The sequence below is a fragment of the Lolium rigidum genome, chromosome 3 (genome assembly GCF_022539505.1).
Source record: "Lolium rigidum isolate FL_2022 chromosome 3, APGP_CSIRO_Lrig_0.1, whole genome shotgun sequence".
Classification (NCBI taxonomy): domain Eukaryota; kingdom Viridiplantae; phylum Streptophyta; class Magnoliopsida; order Poales; family Poaceae; genus Lolium; species Lolium rigidum.
Window position 1 is genome coordinate 290,552,464 of NC_061510.1, and position 26,243 is coordinate 290,578,706.

Consider the following 26,243-nt stretch of genomic DNA (forward strand, 5'->3'; position numbering starts at 1 on the left):
GTTGTAAAGCTAGCAACAAGCTCAAGAACCTCACACCGAGAAATACCAAGAAGCAATAAGAATATGCAACGCATGCAAGGATTGAGCTCCCTAAGACGATGTGATCAAGTTAACCAACCGAAAGCCCCTCTTGATAGTGCGGCTATCTATCCTATAATCCGGTCTCCCATCAACCACCTCGAGACCGGTAAAAGGAAAACCTATCAAGGTCATACCTTTGCCTTGCGCATCCCATCACTTGATCATTGTCGCTTCGTGTATACTCACAAATGCTCCCCCATACACTATGATGGGAAAGGTTCATTGATGCACATCTTCACTATCACCAAGTGGACGGCAAGCTTCAAGCATGTGATCCACACAAGATGCTCATCTTGAACTTGCCCAACTCAACCTTGTATCTTCTCATACTCACTTAAGATAGATCATGGATAATATTGAGTTCCACATAAGAACTCCATCTTCATTTCTTCTTCTTGATCATATCACATATATATCTTCATACCGATGATCTTGATGCCAATACACAAGGTATATCTTTATCTTCATGGCATCCATACTTGAATCCAACACATGGAGAGCAAGTAGTACCTATGGAATATTCCTTCATATAAACTCAATGAAAACATTAGTCCATAGGGGTTGTCATTAATTACCGAAACCACACATAGGGGCAATGTACCCTTACAGTAAGTTTGCTTATTCCATCCCTATGGCGCGGTGCTTCTTATCTCCAAAGCGTCGCATAGCTTGCTTCACCGGTTTTGCACCCGGATTTCTGTTGAGGTAGTGCTCGGCGAGTTCCCTTGGTACTCCGGATATGTCAGAAGGTTGCCATGCAAAGATATCCATGTTAGCTTGTAGGAACTCGGCGAGCGCGTCTTTCTATTTGGGGTCCATGCCAGCTCCGACAGACACTTGCTTGGAACTATCGCCTTCCTTGAGGTCGATCTTCTTGGTGTGTATCGCAGCCTTGAACGAAGTCTTCTGTTCGGAGATCTGCTTCTTGGTGGTATGCATCTCATTTGAATACACCGCAGCCCTGTAGCTTTGTAGCTCCTGACGGGAAGTTTAATGTTGTCCAGGGAGTGTGCCTTTTTACCCGGAACCACACCATAAACTCAGTGGAGCTGTGCTTAAGCTGCTCCTTGGTAAGCTTCATCCTCTCCCGAGTCTCTAGGTACATGATGTTTAGGCTCGCTCCGCCATCCATAAGACATTTGGAGAAGTCATACCCATCGATGCAGGGACTAGCAACCAGGGAGTAGCACTCTTTTGGAATGACAGTCATATGATCTGCCCTGTCGAAGGTGCAGGGTTTTTCCGACCACTTGACGTATTGTGGCACAGCCGGAACCATGGCATTCAGGACCCGGAGGGACGATTTCTTGGCCCGGACCGTTGGGGTTCGTAGGAAGGTGTGGTAAGCACCAACACTCTTTTTGACGAAGGGGTTGGATTTGTTAGCTGCGGAAGTCTCTTTGGGATCAGGTGAAGCTTCATCCTCTTCCATCGCCTCGGAACTGTCCTTGTCCTTTTCCTTGTTCTTGCCCTTGCCTCCTTTGCCACGCGGGCGGTGCTTCCGGGCGTACTTGTATCCTGCTTCTGGGTCAGTTTTGAGATCATTGACCCACTTGCAGTTGCGATTGGTTTGGGAGGACTTGCCAGTGGCCGGATCAATGTGAGCCAGGCATGGCATATCCCTGTATTCTTCGTAGGTTTGGGGAGCGCGGAACCCATCGATGGTGACCTCGTCAGCGCGCTGCTGGCCCCTGCCGACTCCGCCACCAGGGCCACGGCCTCTTCCGCCTCCTTGACCTCCGCGTTGCAACGTCATGGCTACCATGCCAGATCCGCCGCTCTTTTGGTCGTCGGAGGGGTTCTTCCATTTGCTGTTGTTGTTGCTGTTATCATGGTTCTTCTTTTGGTGATGCAGGGGTATGGCTGTGGTCGAGAGCTCTCCACCTGCATCGTCACCAGCGGCGGTGTGAGTGCTCGCAATGCCGATCATGTTGTCCAAGGTCAGCTTGTTCTCGTTGATCAGGCAAGTGAGTTTGTGTCGGAGCAGCCTTCCTCTTTGCAAGCCACCTATGAAAGCTAGCATTGCTGTGCGATTATCCACGTTCTCGCACTCGTTTCTTGTTGCTAATCACCGAGTGAGAAAAGCTCGAGAGGTTTCGTTCTTCTTCTGGATACACGCCTGTAAGTCGCTTGTTGTGGCGGGTCTTTTGTAGGTGTCCCTGAAGTGCTTCTCGAAGGCGATCTTCAGGTCGAACCAGCAAAATATGGACTTTTTCTCGAGGTCACTGAGCCAACTACAGGCTGGACCAACAAGGTACAACTGGAGCATACGATATGCAACATTGGGGGTCCCTCCGGCAAAGCTGACTGCGTTGTAGTAGTCATCAATCCAGGTATCGGGCCTCTCACTGCCATAATAATGCTTCAGATTTCCGGGTAGCCTACCAAAGCACTTTGGGCCGACGTATTCATCTCTATACTCGTTGAGACGTTCCCGTGCCTCGCGCGAGCCGTTGCGGGCGGGAGGTTTTGAGCGGGAATGGGATCTCCGGCCTCCGTCTCCACCTCCACCTCCTCCACTGGTTGGTGGGGAGGGAGATCTGCGAGGGGCCTGATGAGACCTTTTGCTTCTGCCTTCTTGGTCTCCACGTCCTTCTTGCTGCTAACTACGGCTTCGGTGGCTGCCTTCTCCATGATGGCGGTCGTCTCCCTCATTCCGGCTTCTGCGAGGCTCAGGCTCGCGTTCTTCGTTCCGGCTCCTACGGGGCTCAGGCGTGCGATCCTTGTTCCGATTCCTCTGAGGGACCACATTGTCACGGATGTTAATTCCACCACGCCCATGGGGTCTGGTGTTTCCGGCTGGACTACGTCGGTGAGGTGGCGGAGGAGGACGCGGGCTGCGGGGCGGAGGTGACGGGTTCCGGTACTTGTCCCTGCCAGTGTACATCGGATCCTTTCCCTTGTTTGGGAACGTCGGAGGTGTTTTCGAGGGTACATGGATCGGATTTGGATGTTCTCTAGTTCTTCTTCTGCGCTCCGTGGATCCGGTGCGCGATTCTTCGTCACGACGCACCCTTCCTAAGGCGTCTTTCTACGCGGTGGATACACATAGTTACAGGTCTGCGGCTTCTTCTGGAGTTATTGGCTTGGTTAAGATTTCTGAGTTCGCAATGGCACCCCGGCCTGCCTGCCTAGCGATCTCTTCTATGGACATGTATTCCCCGTGTTCGAGGACACGTCCTTCTCCAGGATCCGGCACGATGAGATAGCGCATCCGTTGCGGGGTCTCCGGATTGGACGGGCCTGGAATTCCGGCGTCGGGCGGAGTCGCTTCTGCGTCAGTTCCTTGACCCAGCCCAGTTAAGGTCACAAGGATCTCCTTTGGCGGGGCTGATTCTGCCTCCGCTTTCTCCTCATCTTCCAACTCCTTCATAACACGGTTGTATTCCTCTGTGTCCATGGAGGACACATCGTCATATAGTGGGCTTAGGTGGCTGAGTATTGACTCTTCTTTGTCTCCGGCTTCCTCTTGCTGATCCGGAGCATTGTTGTCTCCGGCGACCTCTTGCTGATCCGGAGTATCGCTGTTTCCGGTAGCCTCAACCTGCATGGGTCCGGCTCCCTCCTGAGGAGGGGTGGTTCCTGCGGTATGTGCGAGGAAGTGCACGAAGTGGCACCTTTGCTTCTATAACACCTGGGAGACCTAGACAGATCTGCACTGGTCTTCCACTGTTATTGCTGCTCAGGGGCGGATTGGGTGAGTTTTGAAATTTCCAGATCTAAGCCGGAATCCTCTTTAGGAAGTTCCAGCGTCTCAGATCGGATCTTCGTGACTGCGTCCTGCTCGGTGGCGGTCGCGTCAGCGTGACTTACCAGGGCGTTTCCGTCGAAATCGACGGTCTCGCCGATGAAGATGTGAATGCCGCCGATTGGGATGATGGAGAGCTTGACGGGGTAGGTCTTAGCCGAAATCCAGCACTCGTCCTGGGGGACGATCGGAAAGTTCCCGGCGTAAAGGACACACCCCACAGCGATGGAGTCGTCAAAGCTTGCCATGGCGGAACCTCCCGGTTCCGGCCTCCAGATGCCGCTGGCCCCATGGTGGGCGCCAACTGTCGTTGCGTATTCGACGGTACCTCGGAGGAGGGATCCTCACGAGGGGGAAAAGAAGTAGGGGCCATCGGGCGGAGAGTCCTCGGGATGGTGGTACGCGATTTACCCAGCTTCGGAACACCTGCACGAGGATAGGGCCTACTGCTGCTTGTCTGGAATTATCTGGGCGCTTTCGCATTGTTACAATGAGTTGTGGTTGTGCCTCTAGGGCTCCTGAGATCCGGCTTTTAGAGGCGCCAGGATCTAGGGTTTACACGAAGAGTCCTAGCCAGAATACAAGTCGCCTAACTACGGAATATTACATTGCCGTGCACGTCAAGTATCCGCCTTCCCTTATACGACGTACTGGATCCGGCTACCCCTAATGGGCCAGGCCGGATCCGACTTCCAGAGTTGGTCGGTGGATCTGGCTGCTTGTTCCTGGGATGGACTTCATCCATCTTGATCTACAGCAACTGGGCCACCCAATGGGCCATACGCCACCATCACCGTCTATGGGCCACCCGGGCTTGCCGGATCTAGGCACTGTCGATGGTACACCCATGAAGTATACCCACAACACCTTGTGTCCCCAACTTCACCATGTGGTTGTCAAACACAAGGTTTCACATTAGTAATTCTAAATACAAGATGTAGTAAAAATAAAGTAAACTAAATAAACAAAATAACTAAGTAAATGCTGTAGAGAGATAGTTGTTTTTGGATTTGTGTGTGATTAAGTGAACTAAGTATTTTTGTTTTTTAGATTAAAATATTGCTGCAAATAGAAAGTAAGATAAATGCAATGGAAAGGTGTTTCTTATGATTAAAATTGGACCAGAGTTTATGGGTTCACTTGTCTACTCTCTTTTTAAAGTTGTAGTGGATAATAACAATTCATCAATGAGATAATATTAGTGGAAATTCAATATGTGTTTTATAAGCATTCATATGGGCATCATGTCCTAACATAGATATGATGCAATTCATCTCTCTTACACTCGACAAGAAAGGGAAAACTCCAAGCAATTTTGTATTACGAATTAACAGAGCATAGCCATAAGTATTTTGAACAAACAAGATTATCACTTTTGTCACGTGATAAACATAGCACATGCATTCACTTTATCCCTAGTGAGGTAGCAAAGGAAAAGGAAAAAAACCATAATAGACCGTGAATTTGTTGTCACTATTCAATCACTAAAACCATGCTACTCCATCTAACACACACATTTCCCCACACATGTTCTTGCATACAAGTTGGATCATAACAAATACTTAAGAACGGGGTACATAATATGCATCTATTAATACATATTACGCGTAATAGATTCCAATCCCATATCAGAATATCATATAATCAAGATCCGCCACATAGGAATTACATATATGACCATAATCATATTGGGCAGTTCATATGGTACTAAGATCTATGAAGAACGATAGAGAAATAGATCAAGCTACTGCACAAACCCATAGTCCAGAGGTCGACTACCCCCCCTTCATCATGGTGTTGATCTGGAAGACGTTGGAGAAGATGGAGATCCCTCCGGCGATGTCTTCGGTGGAGTTTCCCCCTCCAATCTTCGCTGCAGCAGCCTCTGTTTTCGTGTTTCCGTGCTTCTGCGGCGCAATCCTCGAGGAAACCCTAGGGGTCATATATATAGGAATTTTTGGTCAAACGAAGCGGTTGGCGCAAGATTGAAGCGAATCAGATGGTCGATGGCAAAACGAGAGGTGGTATTGCGCCCCCTTGTTGGGCATGCCACCATGTTTCTTTGTTTCTTAGACCCTTCCTCGTGAGGGCCAGGTGCTCCAGTTGCTTCTCATGATGAAATATTGACGTCCCCGAAATCCTAGCTCAATGTGAATCTGGATAGGTTCTTGAAAGTGGAAAATACACAAAACAGGGTTTTCCTGTTCTGCAAAGTTATAACCTAAATAAAGGGAATCATTGGTAAATCCGCATAAATCAATATAAAACATGGAAATAACATCATATATGTTGCAAATCTGTGGAAATATGTGTTAATAAAGTGCAAAGTTCATGTATGCATTTTACATGCATCAGATATGTATCAAGTTACCACCGAGCATAAACATGTCGTATTGCTTCTCCCGGACAAACACAGAAGTCATGTCATTGATTGCACCTTGAATCCAAAAATTCTGATGGACGTTGTTGTACCACCCACGAGGACAAGATATTCCAATTCTTCACAGAGAAATGGAGATGCCATATAGAGATGGTACACCGGCATAATTCGTTTTCTTTGAAACAAGATAATGCTAAAACTTAATGTGTTGTGGAGAGATAGATAACTGTTTTGACATACCTTATATCTTGTGTACATCATGTCTTACTAGTTACTACTTTTGATCAAATGTTAGACAGGTATATGCATGATGTTTTTGTAAGTGATAAGCTCTTTATATTAAGAACAATGATATTATGTTTTAAACATAATAAATTGGCCTTCTCCTGCGGCCGTCAATAATGGAGTCATATTTTGATGGATCGTTGCCATCCTCTCAAAAGGTTGAGAAAAATTGAGAACCCCATAGCCAGGGTGAGCTATATTCCATTATTTAAATCACACATGAAAATATATGAGGAACTTCTGAATCTGGTCAATCATTTTTTGTAAAACTAAACATCTTATAAAATAGAATCTCCATCTTAGTTACTCTCACCGCCTCTAGATGTTTATTTACAAAGGGTTACGTCGGGAATTTTGTATGGTTATAACCAAAAGAGTACTATAAGACTAAGATATTGACACTTTCGCATATTTATTTTACTAACTTCACTGTTATAAAATGGACTAACCATTCAAAATTCCTTTATACCCCTTGAGTTATAGGGTAGTTCAACTTATATTGCTTTTCCTTTTGAAGAGCGTAGTTCTTATGTTCTTCATTTACTGGTGGTCTTTGCGACATTACCACCAGCGGTCCTTGAACTTTTAAGGCCCATAGAACTGCAATTTATAATTGAGTTACATACATAAGTCACTCATCAAGAACTATATCTCTTACTAAACAAACATGGTATCAAACTTGCTGATAACAAAATATTACATGTGTCTACGGTTATAAATGTAAGAATGTAACAAATAAGACAGCTAATTTATGCATTACTCCATATCATCACATATCAAATATTCTCTTTCTTAAAACTTAGTCCCATTTTCCTGCTCTCACATGGAGCCACGTAGGCTCATCTATAATACCTAAATAGGAGCAACCCACTAAATGAATTCTCTTAACATGCAAGCTGTCCACATCATCAGGTGGGCCTATATTTTTTTCTCCTTTTCTTTTTACCAATGCGTGTCTCTTCAATTTTTCCATAACTACTGCTATGTTTCTCCTGCCTCATGCTGCATAATTTTCTCACAATCCATCTAGGATCCTCGTCATGCTCCAAAAGAGTCCTTTCGATTCCTACGTTCTTTCACTCCCTTTGCTCTAACTTCCCATTCATGCTCAATAAATCGTGAAAGCATGCAGCCTCCTCCACTTCGTATTCCAATTCCCACCCGCATATATACCAACCCAAAGCCAATGTTCATTCTGGCCGCTACGATCACCCTCACAACATGGCTCCAAGACGAACACCATTGTGATGAAGCCCTAAATCTTCCAGGTATCATCTTTCTGAAAAGCTCAACCTTTTGTGGATTTCTTCCCTTTAAGTTTTATCACAAGGTTTCTGGACTTTATATTTCTTTTTGCATGGTTTAGGTGGATTTCATGAATGAATTTAACATAAAGGATAATCAAGAAAAAGTTACTTTTCATTTTCTCATCTGGCATGTCTACCCAACTTTTTTCCTTTTACTCCAGTTCAGATCACTAGACCGTAAGCGCAAGTTCTGAAGATGGCGGATGTGCTCCCGCTGGTGCATATGATAGCTGGGACGATCGGCCGGCACCGCGTGCCGCTAACCACCACTGGAGCCTATGATGCTCTGCTCATGTGTTCTCAGCCCAGCGTGTACGAGATTTTTCTCCAGTTTTCCTGGGCGTTGCTCGTATGGGAGAGCTCTTCGTGTTCCTGGTTGCAGGATCACATGCAGGAGAGGGCAGAGCTGCTGCCAAAGTAGGTGAGCTTCAGCTCCGTACATGTAAATTTCTCTTCATTTATATCCCTACGCCTGTCAATTAATAAAGATTACATATTTATTCTGATGAATTTGCATATAACCATGCTTCTTCGATTGCAGTTAAAAATTGTGTCTGCAGTGTAGCGGAGGTCCAATATAAACAATACATGCGAGTTTTGATTAAGAGATTTATATTGCACAACACTGTGTTCTTATAATTTGGTCTGATGTTACTATGAAACCCTTTATTAGTTCCATTGTCCCACTTGGATTTTCCCTACATACAATGCCGCTCACTATTTGTATATAAAAGTGATGCCAGATTGGATGAAATACTGTGCAGGAAAAGCATTCTAGATGTCATATACTATATTATTATAGTAAGAGATTTTTGTCACACCATGTTATTTAAAATATTTATGTTCAGTTCTTCATACTAACATCTCCTCCCGCGGCTTGCTGAACTTTATAGTGACTATATGTTGTTTTCTCCTCGACCCGTCACATAAATGTAATATAATTTTTATTAATAAACCTTGATTGATAGGATACAATGTGTCGTGTTTACTGTTGAACCTTAAGTGTATTCATTTCCGAGTTGTTTATGTTGTTTTTGTTACAGTTTATCTTTGTTCAACTATGGGAGAGATGAAAGAACATGCGGAATACATTTTTTATGTTGACATATTTTTATTCTCCAATTAATCCACCCTAAAGATTTATTTATTTTTAAGCTTCTGTCCCGCAGCAACGCGCGGGGCATTGTCTAGTTAACAAAGTTAACCTCCCCGCACTTGTTACCACCCGTACGGGAGGATTCGCTTGCCATACCAACACATCAAAACGCTACGGATGGCCGTTCCTGTCCAGTCCATGTACGGAACGTTTCTTCTGGCCAGAAGCGGGGGATCGCCCTTTGTGGCCAGGCCCAGGCGCACCGACCAGGTGGCCCGACCGATCTCAGCCTTCGGCCCACTCAGCCCAACCCATGACTGCTCTTCTTCTCCCACGAAGGCATCTAAATCCACCGACGAACCTACCGCTCTGTCTTCCACCTCTCAATCAATGTCCAGACAGGACCACCGCTTGACTCTCTCTTCCTCTTTCCTGTGATTCTGGCAAGAAACAATTGTTGTGCAGGCCATCGACACTGCAGGTTGTATCCACCGGCTATTGACGATTCCTCTTCTCCATTTATGCTCTTCTTCATGATCTGCAGGGCGGCAGACTCTGTTCCTCTCCTCAAGATATCGGTTTGCATTAAACAGATGAAACGCCCCCATTATGTCATTACCTCCACCATCCATCTCTTCACATCTAGGCCTTCCTGTTGTACTTTTATCTTCTCCCCGCATTATATAATAATCTCAAATCTGCGGATGCAGCGATGGGCATCACCCTCCTCATGCGGTAAAGGGGACAAAGTCGTATCTTACTGATCCCACCCATGCCTCAAAATTCTCTGCTATATAGTTCTTGATGGCTTAATTTTGTTGGACGGACCTTTAGGCTGCAGGTATATTTCTTTTTCTTTTTCTGCATGGTTGCCACAAGCCGATCAACATGTATATTTTCTTGATTTCTTCTACCCTATCTCTATCTCTCTCTTACTGATTGTTTTTATACATAGATCAACATCTCCATCAATAGGTCGAGGTACCGCTCTACACCTTCTCTATGCACATTTGGATCATGTTAGCTCATTTCTTTCTTTTTTTTTCTTCTTGCTTTTGTAGATTAATCTTACTATGTACATTTTTCCATCTTTTGTTCTAGCATAAACAATCCCCTTTCCTTCTTGATGTTGGCCTTGTGGCAAGAGCGAGCAACACCACTAAGATGGCTTTCTTGAGTCTCTCCACTCAGTCAACAACACTTACAGATGCCATGTTTGAGCGTTCCATGTTTGATCTTTTTTGGGGTGACTTTTTTGTGGTTAACTCCATGTTTGATCTGACTGCAGTTTCTGTTTGCTTTTTTACTTGATTCACTAGGCATGCTACAAATGGATGAAAATCGAGAGGGAACCATTCAGACCTCAATGTTTGTTTAGGTAATTACTGATTAGCAAATGATATATTCAGTTGTACAAATTCAAGCTTGCTAGAGTGTATGCTAGATGCTTTGATGAATTATCTGAACTATCTAACAAGACATTCATATGGTAAAAAAAACATTACTCCCTCCTGCCTTTCAATTTTTTTGAGCTACCTATACTGCTATACATACTTAGTTACTTACAGTATTTACTATATATCAGACAAATGGCTCTAGGTACCTTAGTCCAGTTTCCATGGATTTACTATATATCAGACAAATGGCTCCAGTTACAGTAGTCCAGTTTCCATGGAATTATCATAAATCCTCTTTGCCCCACACCTAAGTTTCTGCATCTGATTATAAGGTTACAAAACGCGGCCTCAGCTTCTCTAGCTTCGGCAGTGCGGAGTCCCGCAAACGCTTTGGACAAGGTCACGACTATGAAGCAAACCAAAGGAGCTCTACACCTGAAAATGTACGAGCACGCTCAGATTCAGTTGGTGATCAGATGCCCCCTCTTAGGGATGACATTATTCCTGGGGTGATCGATGCATTTGGAAGTGTTGTTGAGCATGCTTCTGAAGATGTTCCGGAACATGGTGATACACCTGATGGCTTTGAAGGGAGGGAACTGGCAGCTCCACCAGAGGAAGAACTGAAGTTGGCGGCCAGAGTTGATGCAATGCAGGTCGAAGCTGGCCAAGTCCAACAACCCTCTGACAGGCCGAGAGGGAGAGACACAGCTGAGCCAATCATACAATTCCCAGAAGAGGAGGCTCAAGGTGAAACAGAAGGACGAGATTGCTATGTGCATGTAGGCATGACTGCAGATATGCTGGCACATATGCAGAAGATGCAACAAGGACAGGGAGGAGGGGTGAGCAGTGGTAGCTGGGGACATAGCCCTCGGCCAAGTGACATGATCCCAGCACTCCAGGCCTGTCTAGCCTGCAGGTGTCATTTGGCTCGGTTGCTGATGTGTCAATGCCACCGGTGGACACAGTCCTGGGGAAGAGAGGAGCGGAGGAACCAGAGGTGCAAGGCCAGAGGCTGGAGCTATCCCTTGGCCTCAACTACGGCCACAAGCAGGAGGGCGGTAAAGCTAAGAAAGGCAAGACGCAGGTGAATAAGGAGGTGAAGCGCAATGTGGAGGTGGTCTACAAAAGAAACAAGAAATTGGCATCAACCGGGCGTTTGCCTATCGGTGAACTGACGAGACCAAATGTAAGGTCTCGTCAGGAGCAATGAATTGTGTATCTTTCAACTGTCGGGGTTCGGGAAATGCCCCGACAGCGCGAGAATTAGCTGTTATTTCCCAAGTTTGGCGTCCCAGTATTTTTTTCCTTTGTGAAACTAGGCAAAATAAAAATAAAGTTAGGCGTTTGCGTCATAGGTTAGGTCTTAAGGGTTTTGCTGGTAATAGTAGTAATGTTCTTAGTGGTGGTTTAGCTCTGTTTTGGCATGAACAAATCTCTGTACAAGTTCAGTTGGTTAATGAAAGAGTTATTGATGCGTATGTGCGTGTGTCGCCTACTGCACCCCAGTGGCGTATTACATGTGTTTATGGGGAACCACGGGCAGAGAATCGCCATCTAATGTGGGACTTACTAAGAGAACTTAGAAGTCAATCTAATCTCCCGTGGTTAGTTTTTTGGGGACTTTAATGAGGCTTTATGGCCAGAGGAACACATGTCCCAGCACCCCAGCTCAGCTAGCCAAATGGATGCTTTTAGAGAGGTCTTACATGATTGTAATCTTACAGACCTTGGTTTTGCGGTGTCCGCCTTTTACCTATGACAATAAAAGGCGAGGGAGGGCCAATGTTAAAGTGCGGCTGGACAGGGCAGTGGCGAGCCCTGAGTGGCGTAATCTCTTTGCAGACTCCAATGTGCAACATATTACCTCCCCGGTCTCTGATCACTGCCCAATACTTATACAAATTTTAAAAGAGGACCGTGGCCCTTGTAAGCAGCCACGCCGACAGTATGAAATTCTTTGGGAAAGGGCAGCAGACCTACCAGAGCGTGTTGCACAGGCCTGGGGCGACGCCGGCGTAAAGCTGATCTGGGTGATATTATGAAAGGGCTGGACAACGTCATGACCACTCTGCAGAATTGGAGCAAGAGGAAGTTTGGCAACATTGTCCGTGAACTACATAAGGCCAGGAAGAAGCTAGAGACTCTATTAGCAAATAATGCAAGCCAAGATGAGATCCGCCAAGCTACAGACCACATGAATGAAATGCTTTACCGTGAGGAACTGTTATGGCTCCAACGCTCACGAATTACATGGATGAAAGAGGGTGACAGAAACACACATTTTTTTCACCAAACAGCAGTATGGCGAGCACGGAAAAACAAAATCAAAAAACTTAAGGATAGTGAGGGTATATGGAAAGACGAACCACCTGACATGGAGAGGATGGCAACAGCCTACTTCCAGGATCTTTTTACACGAGACCCTTCTCTAAAGGCTGATCAGTTGCTAGCCATGATACAAGAAAAGGTGACTGGTAGCATGAACGATACCCTATGCATGGAGTTTACAGATGAGGAAATAAGTGATGCCATGTTTCAGATTGGCCCTCTTAAGGCCCCCGGAGTGGATGGATTTCCTGCACGCTTTTACCAAAGGAATTGGGGGACGATAAAGGAAGAAATAATTAATGTGGTGAAACTGTTCTTTGTTACTGGTCGTATGCCTGATGGAGTGAATGACACAACCATAGTGTTAATTCCAAAGGTGGACCAGCCTGAAACTCTAAAAGACTTCCGCCCAATCAGTTTATGTATTGTCATGTACAAGGTCATTGCAAAATGTATGGTCAACGAGCTCCGTCCAATCCTCGGAGAAATTATCTCCTTGAACCAGAGTGCATTTGTACCTGGGAGACTCATCACTGAAAATGCTCTTGTAGCTTTCGAGTGTCTACATTTCATTGAGCAAAACACAAACCAGAATAAGAACTTTTGTTCATATAAGTTGGACTTGTCCAAGGCATATGACAGGGTGGACTGGGATTTTTTGAGGAAAGTGATGCAAAGGTTGGGGTTCTCTCACAGATGGGTTGACTGGATAATGTCAGGTGTCACATCGGTGAGATATCAAGTTAAATTCAACGGAACCCTCCTGGAATCATTTTCGCCCTCCCGGGGCCTCCGGCAGGGTGATCCCCTTTCACCGTTTCTTTTTTTTGTTTGTTGCAGATGCTCTATCCTACTTGCTCCAACAAGCAGTCCAAGACAACAACATTGAGCCAGTGAAGATATGTCGTCGTGCCCCTGGTATATCACATTTACTTTTCGCTGACGATAGCCTACTATTTTTTAAAGCACAAGGTGACCAAGCTCGTAGAGTTAAAGGAGCTCTTGACATGTATGCATCTAGCACGAGCCAACTCGATCAACCCCAGCCAAGTGCTCTATTTTATATGGTGACTCTTGCCCCGTAGAATGCAGAATGGAGGTGAAAACAATACCGGGGTCGTCCAAGAATCCTTTGAGGCCAAGTACTTGGGTCTCCCTACACCGGAGGGTCGTATGAACAGCGGCAAATTTCAGAGTTTACAAGAAAAGCTGGCTAAATGCCTGGTCGAATGGGATGATAATCACAAGTCACAGGCAGCTAAGGAGGTGCTTATCAAGGCCATCGCCCAGGCAATTCCGGTATATGTGATGAGTGTCTTTAAGCTGCCCGCTGGCCTGTGTGATGAGCTCACAAGTATGATTAGGCGGTATTGGTGGGGAGCGGAAAATGGGAAACGCAAAACCCATTGGGTAGCCTGGGATGTGATGCTTCGACCAAAAAGTCATGGGGGAGTAGGGTTCCGTGATATGCGATTGTTTAACCAAGCACTTCTGGCCCGTCAGGCTTGGCGTCGTCTGCAATTCCCGGACACTCTTTGTGCACAAGTGTTAAATGCCAAATACTACCCAAATGGTTTCTTGACAGATACGGTGTTTACAGGAAATGGCTCATCAACATGGCATGCCATCGAGCATGGGCTTGAATTACTGAAGCAGGGTGTCATTTGGCGAGTTGGTAATGGAGCTAGCATCCGGGCCTGGCGAGATCCCTGGATCCCAAGGCCGGCTAGCCACACTCCAACGGCTGACCAAGGGCGCTCGTCGATACGGATGGGTAGCAGACTTTCTTCTCCCTCGTGGTACTTGGAATGTACAACGCCCGCAGCAATATTTCAACCCCGACGACATCGCTGAGATACCGAAGATTAAACCGTCAAGTAGAAGTGAACCTGATTTCATTGCATGGTTTCCGGAAAAAGGGGCAATTTCATCGTCAAAAGCGCTTACCGCCCGGGCATGGATAGTCGCATGAAGGAGCAGCCATATGGTGCCACGAGTAGACGACCGGATGGTGAAAGACCAAGTTGGAAAATTATTTGGGACTGCCCTGTCCCTCCCAAGGTCAAGCTACTGGCATGGAAAATTTGTTGTAATGCTCTGGCAACACAAGTGAACATGGCAAGGCGTGGCATAACTACCACCAGGATTTGCCGGATCCGTGGACATGAAGATGAGGATACTTTCCACGCCTTTGTTCGTTGCCCGCATGCGCGTGACCTCCGGCAGGCAATGGCGGAAGTTTGGGACATGCCGGCGGATGCCCGCTTGAGACCAACGGGGAAGGAATGGCTGCTGCAGCTCCTTACGAGAATCCCTTTACACCAACGAGCCACCACGCTGATGACTCTCTGGCACATTTGGCATGCTCACAATGAAATCACACATGACAAGCCCTTCCCAGCTATTGAGGGATCGCGTCGCTTCTTGGTAAGCTATTTGAACTCCCTCATGATAATTAAACAGTTCCCGTTCCCTGATGCAGCTATTGAGAAAGGGAAGATGGTCCTTGACCCTGGACAAGGGCTGGTGAAGAAGAAGGAACATGAGGAGGCCAGGAACCATGTACTGAAAAGGAGGTCCAGGCCTGGGCTTGGACATGCTAAGCTGAACACCGACGGGGCTTTCAAGCAAGGGGAGGGGGCAGGGATTGGCATGGTACTTCGTGACCATGACGGCGTAGCAATTTTCACTGCTTGTCGCGCTTTAGAGCAGTGCAACGATGCCACTGGAGCGGAACTCATAGCAATTGAGGAAGGTCTGAAGCTGGCGCTACTATGGTCTAATATGCGTTTCACAGCCGAAACTGATTGTGCCGAAGCTGTTGAGCTGATTAAAGAAGGAACACCGAACAAATCGATTTATGCTTTCGTAATAAATAGTATTCGTGAACTCTTGAAGGAAAGAGAAACTAGAGTAGCTCAGATTAGTCGTGATGTAAATCAGGTTAGTCATGAGCTAGCTAAGCTAGGTAGGATCAAGCACATAACTGAGTTTTGGCTGAGTGGACACCCTGTGGAGGTGGCCAATGCCATGAACTTGGATTGTAATCCTATCTCTGGTTAATATAATTCTCTTTCCCCCACAAAAAAAAGAAATTGGCTTGATGCTATGTTCAATTTTGAGAGGAAGGAGAAACAAAGAGGTGAAGACTAAGTTTTGTGCCCCTTTGTCACTCACTTCCCATCCTTTCAGTACTACTCTACCAACTCGCAATTGGAAGCGTTCCTCCGCAATGAGATTAGGAATTTTGAAAGGCCTCAAGGATTATAGACAGTTTATTCGAGCAAATAAGTTGGTCTAGCGATGTGCTTCTGTGTTCCTGTTTTATGATCTAATTGAATGCTGCAGAAGCTTGGAAAATTTGTGACATCAAGCTGTTGTGTAAAGTCTTCTAGCTAATGTTCAGTCAACAACCAGGTGGTGGGGTTGAGGATCTTAACCATTTCGTTTTGCCCCTGTGTTGTACTTCGAAGACAAGCTTGTTATCTCCGGTCAGCTTGGGATCTCTTATTTTGAAGTTCCACTTCTTGACCAACGCGGCATATTATTCTGAAGTGTGGTCGATTTTTTCTGTCAGCTTAATCTTACGATGACCATCAGGCCAATTATTAGTAACGCTAAAACGCTAATTATGCACAGTAATGTACAACCGAGATCTAGCTCCACATTTTGTACAGATTTGCTAATATTTTTTTTCTCTTTTACTAAGAACATTTTCAAATTTACTACTACTATGTTATGCGGTTGGACAAATTCTTTATTGCATTCTCGGTTGCAATATGCCAGTATCAACTCATTTGCCCTGTGCAAGAACTATTCCTCTTCAGCATTACATTATTACTTTGATTTGATTGCATTTTTGGGCTAACTGAGATTTTACGTGAAGGATGTACTTATGTGTGGTTCTCAAAAGAAAGATTTTGTGGTACACATTTGTAGCTTTTGTTTTCTGATACAACTAATCAACAAGTCAATACGAAGCCTCAAGCAACTTAGAGTTTTTCATTTAATATTTGTGTGTTACTAAATACTCATTGCTATATATACTAAGAATTTTAATATTGTGACCTCATCGTCGATCTTTCATTTCTGTTATCCACATTTGATGAATCTTTTCACACACCTCCTATAAAGCTTCTAATATGCGTGCCCTGTTGAGAAAATTGGATGTCTTATAATTTTATTCTCCATAAAAAAATCTATAAATTCCCGCAACAACGTGCGGGGTATCATCTAGTTTTAAAACGGCTGGCCACACCTTCCGAGTAATTATAGATTTATTAATAAGATATGCACTCTACATATTGTTGGCTTGTTGCTCTAACATTTTAAATATATTGTGTCGGTCACTTGTCACCATCTACTACATATGTAATTTTTATATGAACCCAATTCTGAATAAATACATATAAATACCTTTTTTTTATCAATGAGGGTTTAGCTTTTGTACTGTTAAGGATGGCTAATTTGTAACCCATTAATGCTCCATTAGAATGCTTCCTTGTTTGCATCCTCTTCTTTTAATACCATTATTCTCCTCTTGGTGGGCAACCGATGTTTCCTTGTCCTCCTCTTTACGTTGTAGCAACCAGATTGTAGGAAGGCTTAGTATGAAACTCGATGGCTTCTCAACACACATTTCATAAACATGAGCATCCAATATAACAAAAGGTAAAAATGTGTTCTCCATCTATGGAATGATCCGGAACAAAATTGTTCCACCCATTTTCAAAGAACAGCCCTTCGGTGTCCGCAGAAAGATCCGCAAGCCATGGGTTGCCACTTTGACCTAATAGAAAAACCAGTCCAATCTCATTCTCAAGGTATTGGTTGAATGATGGTGGAATTCTCTCAAATAAATAACATATTATCAAGGTTAAACAAGGAAAATTTTAATAATGTGAAATATATATCAATACAATCACAGCTTCAAGAGAAGACTATCCACACATATATGACATCATATATTATGTGCCAGACTAAAAATGCCACCAAGTTGTCATATGATAGGAAAGAAATTCTTAAATAAGAGCCCTGAATATGAAAAATGTGCTAATAACATGTGGATAGATGTGTGATGGATGGAAAGTGAACAGCCTTAAACATGCTAAAAGTTGAAGCCACCTGTGATAACCTATAAAATAGCATAATTTTAATCCTTGAAATCCATGGAATTTAGATTCGCTCCCAACATAATGTGCACTAACTAAAAAAGAATTTTGTTACACCTAAATGCCATATGTTCCGTGCAACAAACGACATATTAACTCATATGTTTCGAATTTTCTTTAGTGCATTTTCAAAATAGCATATTGGTAAATGATTCTAGCATTTATTGAACAATGTAGTAATGCACGCCAAACAATATCCATATACCTAAACTTGTATGTTGGGGGAAATAGATCATTGGTGCAATGTACTTAACATCAACAATCAAGTGAGTTCCAAAAAGGGTCAATGCTGCACTTCTGATCCATACACTTGATGCTCGACTTAGTCCCTTTACTCTGGAATATGTCAAGGCATTAAAATGTTAATTCTATTATTGGCCAAACCCCATATTTAACATCTCGTGAGATTATCTCGTGCACTTCTGTGGCAGGCTGTGGCACCCGCGGGATCAGGGTTAGACAAATACCAGATCTTCGTCCGACATAAGTCTAACCTTGAGCTCGAAAAACTACAGTGAGAGAATTGGTAACACAACAGTGACTCTACGACTCAAAGCAATATATTACAACTCTTAGCAGAGTAAGATCCAAATTATTACATGCAGATGTCACTGACCCAACATTACAACAAGCAACGGAAAGCAAATTATGTTATTCTACATAACAAGATAGAAAAAGGCTTAAGAATCCATAACATAAAACGACGTCCCAGTCCATAAGTCTCATGCTGCTGCCTGGGAACCCCAAACTACTCGTCGATGTTAACGTAGAAACCACGTTCGGTCTGTAGAAACTTCAACGAAACAAAATTATATATGCAAAGCTGACTACATGGACTCGAGCAAGACTTAGTACAACCATTTAGCAAAGCGGGTATGGGGCTTTGTGTAGATCTTCTTTTGCATAAAGCCAACTTTGCTTTGTAAGACAAGAGAGAGGAGAAGCTCGACTAATCAGAACCTTTAAAAGGGGATCTCTATCTTTATTGATCATCATACTGTATCCACCAAATCTTCATCATCTCGAACCACTATCTCAGTGCCAATGTATAAGCTCTCTTCCTTGGAAAGCCGGCAGAGGATGGTTGACCACGACCTTTACCTTGTTGTCGCCTAGACCATGAGTCACACGCTAAGGATTGCTTCGTTGTAACGGGTCAAGTCCCGAAGTCGGTCCTTAACAATGTGAGGCAAGGTGGGTTTCCCCAGGGGCCGCAACCCCCAGCCACCACGACCACGCTTACCTACCTGTTATGTACCTTTTTCCCCAAACATAATGCAATGCATATGTCCAGATAACGCTCAAACTATGTGACTCATAGAATCGACTAGGCAAGTTAGTGAGTCGAGAGGGTACCATAATAGGGCCTCGTGTAGTTGTACGCTCGGTTGGTTCAAGAGGCGAGAACTCGGTTCCTAGGGTCGGCAGAAACGAAACAACCCACCACATCCCAATGTGGTCTCTCATCTAAGCCTTTGGTCATGTTTAAAAAAATCTATATTCTTACCACGTCAACCTATCATGCTAGTTCCATTTCATTGTAAGGCTCCAGTCTGAAGACCGGAGTACTAGCATAACAAACTAAGCATGGCTAAGCATAAAGATATAAAGTCTCTAGCATGCACACATGCGAAACGTAGGTATTTTAGGAGTAGTGGATCAGGGATTTGAGGCTACAAGGGTAGAACATGCAACAGATAGGATAACTCTATCTATCGATAAAAGATAGTTAAATCGTATGCAATATGTAGGAACCACAGATAAAAGCATTTCGAAGCCATAGATGAACCAGGTTAGGGCTTGCCTTGTCCCTCAACAGACTCCATCTCAGATCCTATCGCGGAGAACCAAACACCGGAAAGGGAAACACACATACAAGACATGGCATAATGCAATGATCATACAATATGAATGATATGTCATATTAAAGGATTTGAATAACCCTAGGTGCAACATCAGATTAAAGGGGGTTCCGGCCTCGGACCCCGACATATGAGAGGTGTTTATTAGGGTTCAACTACTTTTGCAAATTTGGTTGTTGCAATGATGTATGAAATACTCATAAACATGTAGAGTTTATTTTTCTGAACATTTTGATATATTATACATATTTTTCAGATTTAAATGAATTAGTTATGAATTATTCAAGTTTTAACAATTTTAAATAATTTATTGAAATTATGAGAAAATAATAAAAGTCTGACAACTTGGACCCACTGTCAGCATTTTAACATTTATGAAACATTTTTGAAATTAATAAAATCATGACAGGGTGGACCCACATGTCATATAATTAAAAAAAAGAAAATGAAAAAAAGAAAATAGAAAAAGTCGGCTGACGTCATTATGATGTCAGCATGATGTTAGCCTGTCCATGGCCGGCCAGGTCGAGCTGGGCCTCGACGATCTGGCGCTCGGGAGCAAGCGTGAGGGCGCGCGTTGGATGCGCGGGGTCTCAGCGAACCAAAAGAGGGCGGGGCCGCCTTCGAAGGGTTGTCGGAGGCGCGTCGCCGACGAGCTCGCGCGGAGGCCAGGGCAGGCGCGCGTCGCGGGGTTGGCACAGAAGGAGAGAGAGGGCACCGAGGGACGCATTACAACCGGCGGCTCACCGTGTAGCTTCTGGTGGTGGTAGCGAGGCGACGGCCCCCCGGGAATGCCGGCGAGCGGCGGAGGCCGTCGGCACGGGCGGGGCCCGATTCGCTCGATGGAGGGCTCCCTGGCGTGCGCTGCTTATTGGGGGAGGGCGAGGACGACGCGGTGGAGTTCGGGAGCTGCTCGGCTTGGCACAGGGAGGCCGACAGCGGCAACAACGGTGAGTTGGCCGGGGGCTAGGGTTTGGTCCTGCAGCCAGAGAGGAAGAGAGGGGAGGAAGGGATGCGTGCTGGAGTTGTCCATGTCGGCGTGGAGGCCTTATAGGTGCTTGGCGGCAGCGGGGAGCATCCCGGCCACCGGCGGGATCGACCGCCGGCATCACTGCATGTGCCTGTCGAAGAAGACAAAGGAATTTGTGAAAAAACCCCTGCCCTTTGGGAGTTTTTCTAGAATTTTAAAAACATTGGATATTTTGGGCGATTTAGGGTATTTCTAGGGTATTTTGACCCAAATTTGAGGGGCTTTTGCACCAAAATTTTAAATAGAGCAAACTACAACATTGTCAACATTTTTGGAAACCTTTTTAGTGTAAAATTTCTCAAGTTTGATGCAAATGCATGCAATGCACATGAACAAATCAACACTTATTTTATTTAGCTGAACTTGGGATATAAATGAATGCGATGCCCCAGAATCAAATAGAACTGTAGCTATAATGGAGTTGATTCGAAGCGTACCCATTATGACGCTTGGATCTGCTTCAGCTTCTTCAGCAGTGACATGAGTCAGATGACCAAGACTAGTAACTAGAGGCTTGGTAAGCTTCTTTGGTGGTGGAACACCAAACGAAGTATTGTGGGGGTACTCTTTCATGTAGTGACCAGGTTGACCACAAGTGAAGCACACACCACTGCCTGGAGTACCCATTGCGGGACGATAGATTGTTCTGCCAACATTGCTTGGAGAAGTACTTGGTGTTTGTGGACGAGGAGCATAACCTGAAGACTTTGGTGCATAAGGAGCACGAGGCACAACACTTTATGGAATGAAAACACGACAGCGCTGATTGCCTGATCCAGAAGGCTGAGAAGTCTCTCGAGGATGCTTGCGATTTTACTCATACTCCACCTTTCCTCTTTCTGCCTTCATGGCCTTGTTGAAAAGATCTTGACAGGTTGGGAAGTCCAAGAGATGAAGATCTCGACGAAATTCAGGATCCAGTCCTTGCCGAACAAGGATTATTTCTTGGCACCCGTAGATGCCTCTTCAGGAGCATAGCAGGCCAGGCGATAGAAGTGACCTTGGTAGTCACAGACGTAACCAATGTCTTGCTTTAGCTTCAGAAACTCTTCCCTTTTCTCGTCCATCAGACCCTCTGGGATATGATATGCACAAAAAGCGGCTTTGAACTCTTGCAAAGTCACGACATGATCATCAGGCTGCATCAACATGAAGTTTTCCCACCATGAACCAGCAACTCCTTCAAGATGGTAAGTGGCGAAATTCACCCAATCTGCTTGAGCAGCGTGTGCAAACTCAAGCTTGCGCTCAATGGTGTGGAGCCAGTAATCACCATCAAGTGGCTTAGTGGAATAACTGAACACTAGTGGGGTGAGGCGGATGAAGCTTCTGATTCCCACTTGTTCCTCATGACGTTGAGCTGTGTTGCGCTCAATCCTTTCAAGGAGCCTCATGCTATCTGCACGATTGGCTTCATACATGGCCATGAGTTGGACCATAGAAGGAGGAGGAGGAAGGTCAACATTCTCCTCGTGACCATCTCCACGACCATTGCCACGACCACGACCACGGCCAGCACCACTTCGAGGACCACCTGACATCCTGAGGAGAAGAAAAAAAATCATGAGACACAAATTCACCGGAAGGATTGAACAGAAGGATAGCATGTACCGAATGCAATGAGCATGCTGAAAGGCAAGACATGTGATATGAAGATATATCATCGTATCAATCATAGTAGTTCAAAAATCATACAAAACGTATACACTACCAACCGACTCACAAACCATGAAGATGGAATGCACAAATGACATACCACCACCATGTCGCATAAAGGCGAAAGGTTGGATGCTAAGCTCCCGAAGTATTAATTAAGGACAATGCTTCAGATCAACTAAGGAATTTGTGGAAACTCTGAGATAAGCAACCACATACGGAGTACTGGAGAAAAATAATCCAAACTCGTGGATCCTAGAGATTTGAATTGATAGGAAAGAAGTGAAACCTTTTTCCAATGAAAACCAGGTAAGATGACTCAGCATTAGAGTGACACTAGATAACGAGTAAAAAGAATCATATTCAGAATTTGGTAAATAATGCTTAGCTTCCAAATAGTTTTCACAATCACTAGACTCAACATCGACTAGTTAACAATGGTTTCCTATAGGCAGTCCTGCTCTGATACCAAAACCTGTGGCACCCTTGGGATCAGGGTTAGACAAATACCAGATCTTCGTCCGACATAAGTCTAACCTTGAGCTCGAAAGACTACAGTGAGAGAATCGGTAACACAACAGTGACTCTACGACTCAAAGCAATATATTACAACTCTTAACAGAGTAAGATCCAAATTATTACACGCAGAGATCACTGACCCAACATTACAACAAGCAACGGAAAACAAATTATGTTATTTTACATAACAAGATAGCAAAGGGCTCAAGAAGCCATAACATAAAGCGACGTCCCAGTCCATAAGTCTCGGGCTGCTGCCTGGGAACCACAAACTACTCATCGATGTTAACGTAGAAACCACCTTCGGCTATAGCAACTTCATCAGAAACAAAAGTACAAATGCAAAGCTGAGTACATGGACTCATCAAGACTTAGTATAGCCTTTTAGCAAATTGGGTATGCGGGCTTTGTGTAGATCTTCTTTTGCGTAAAGCCAACTTTGCTTTGTAAGACAAGAGAGAGGAGACACTCGACTACTCAGAACCTTTAAAAGGGGATAAGAGAGCGATATATCTATCTTTATTGATCATAATATTGTATCCAAAAAATCTTCATCATCTCGAACTACTATCCTCGGATCACCCCCTCAACACCCTGGAGAAGGTATCCGTAAACACACATTGTTTGCCAAGTTTTACGATCAGGTTAAATTTCTCTATGATCTCCACATCCGTAGCATTGGACTCAGCTTTTCGAAAAGATTCATTACGCTGCAGGGGTGCATAACTTTTACCCACACGTGCAACCGACTCTTAGTGTCAACGTATAAGCTCTCTTCCTTGGAAAGCTGGCAGAGGGTGGTTGACCACGACCTTTACCTTGTCGTCGCCTAGACCATGAGTCACACGCTAAGGATTGCTCTGTCGTAACGAGTCAAGTCCCGAAGTCGGTCCTTAACGATGTGAGGCAAGGTGGGTTTCCCCCGCAACCCCCAGCCACCACGGCCACGCTTACCTACCTATTATGTACCTTTTCCCCAAACAGAATGCAATGCATATGTCCAGATAACGCTCAAACTATGTGACTCATGGAATCAACTAGGCAAGTTAGTGAGTCGAGAGGGTACCATAGTAGGGCCTCATGTGGTTGTACGCTCGGTCTTGGTTCCAGAGGCAAGAACTCAGTTCCTAGGGTTTGCAGAAACAAAACAACCCACCACATCCCAATGTGGCCTCTCGTCCGAGCCTTTAGTCATGATAACAACATTTCTATACTTACCACATCAACCTGTCATGCTAGATCCATTTCATTGTAAGGCTCCAGTACGAAGACCGGAGTAGTAGCGTAGCAAACTAAGCATGGCTAAGCATAAAGATATAAAGGCTCTAGCGATGCACACATGCCAAACCTAGGTATGCTAGGAGCAGTGGATCAGGGATTTGAGGCTACAAGGGTAGAGCATGCAACAGATAGGATAACTCTATCTATCGATAAAAGACAGTTGAATCGTATGCAATATGTAGGAACCAGAGATAAAAGCATTTCGAAACCATAGATGAACCATGTTAGGTCTTGCCTTGTCCCTCAGCATACGAGTACGGGTCTTTGGTGGTGTTGACTTCTGAATGGATCGTAGCGAACAAGAGGGGGGGGGGGTGAATGGCGCTACGGCAAGTTTTAGTCTTTTTGAATTTTTAGGCACCGGAAGGTAAAGGTGTGAACTTTAGCAATAGGGGTGATCCTACAATGAATATCGCACAAGTGCAACAAGTAAAGGAATTAACAAGATAACGAGAGTAAGGAGCGAGACAATCGGGGGGCGCGAGGCGAGTCGAGGTTTGTTTCCCGCAGTTCCTTCCACTAAAGGAAGTACGTCTGCGTTGAGGAGGTGCTAGTCTCACACAAGAGACTAGGCGGCCACACCACGAAGGAAGGCCTCACCTTCTTCTTCGAGAGAGCTCCACGAAGGTGCTCTCCCTCTTCCACTAAGGCACCGGTCGAGGCGGTGATTCCTTCACAAGGTTGGGGCGAGCTCCACACACAAGGATGCTCCCAACACCCTATGGAGCTAGTACATCACCAAGCTAGACTCCATAGCTGCACATCTCCAATGCTCCACCATAGGAACCCATCTCCAATGCTCCACCAAAGGAACTCTTCCAATGCTCCACCAAGAAGCTCCTCCAAGGCTCCACCAAGAAGCTCCTCCAAGGCTCCACCAAAGGAACTCTTCTCCAATGCCCCACTAAGGAACCCTACCACCAAGATCCACTAAGGAATAGCTAGTATTGGTGAAATCTCTCTTGGTAGAACTATAGATCGGGGTCTCCTCCACCCTTCCTCAAAGTTTGGGCAAGATTGGTTGGATGGGGAGGGAGATCCTCAAGAATTAAGCTCAGCAACAATGGAGGAGAGAGAGAGGGAAGAGATAAAATCGTGTTGGGGAAGAAGGGGCCCTTAAATAGGCTCCTCCAAATCCAACCGTTATGTCCAGATTTGGCCTAAGCGGTACTACCGCTTCTGGGAAGCGGTACTACCGCTCTGAGTTCGAAATCCTCCCAGATCTGGTCAAAGGATGCAGAGCGGTACTACCGCACGAGGTACCGCTTGAGGTACCGCAATAGGGTCCAGACCTTACTGGATCCAAAGCGGTACCAGAGCGGTACCAGGGCGGTACGACCGTAACTTGGTTACGGTACCTAAGCGGTACCGTGAGCGGTACTACCGCTCGTGAGCGGTACTACCGCCCCAGGTACTGCAGGGGTACCGCAGCGTGTTCTGGGAGACGAACTCAGCACAGACTCAGAGAGGTACCGAGGGCGGTACCTATAGGGGTAGCGGTACTACCGCTACAGGTACCGGTAGTACCGGCCTGGCTAAATCTGGTTTTCTTCCCTTTTTCTCTCCAACCATGTTACCTCGCTAAACACACACAAAACCAGAAAACCTATCAACTACGCTTCAGTCTTCCGATCTTGACGCGTCCAGCGAGGTCATCGTGCTCTTGCAAATCTAACAATGATACTCAAGGCACACGGTGAGATATCTCAAGTGTTGTCATCAAACACACAAAACTTGGGGTTTGAAGTTTGCTCTTACAATCTCCCCCTTTTTGGTGTTTGATGACAACACAAGAGTTGGCAATAACATATGATATTATGATGAGATACTTTAGATTTGCAAAAACTCGACGGAGCTCCCCCTTCACATGTGCATATCATGAATATGTATTTGAATACAAATACACATGTTGTAGAGACATTACTCCCCCTCATTTTCACAAATCGAGCACATATGCAACATAGATATACGACATGTTCAAATAGCACATGCACAAAATGGAGGCAACATAAGATGATACACGGAGAATTGGGTGAAGTTATCATACCATAGCCTTGAGAATACCCAAACTCACAATAAGATGCCTCCATAGGGTT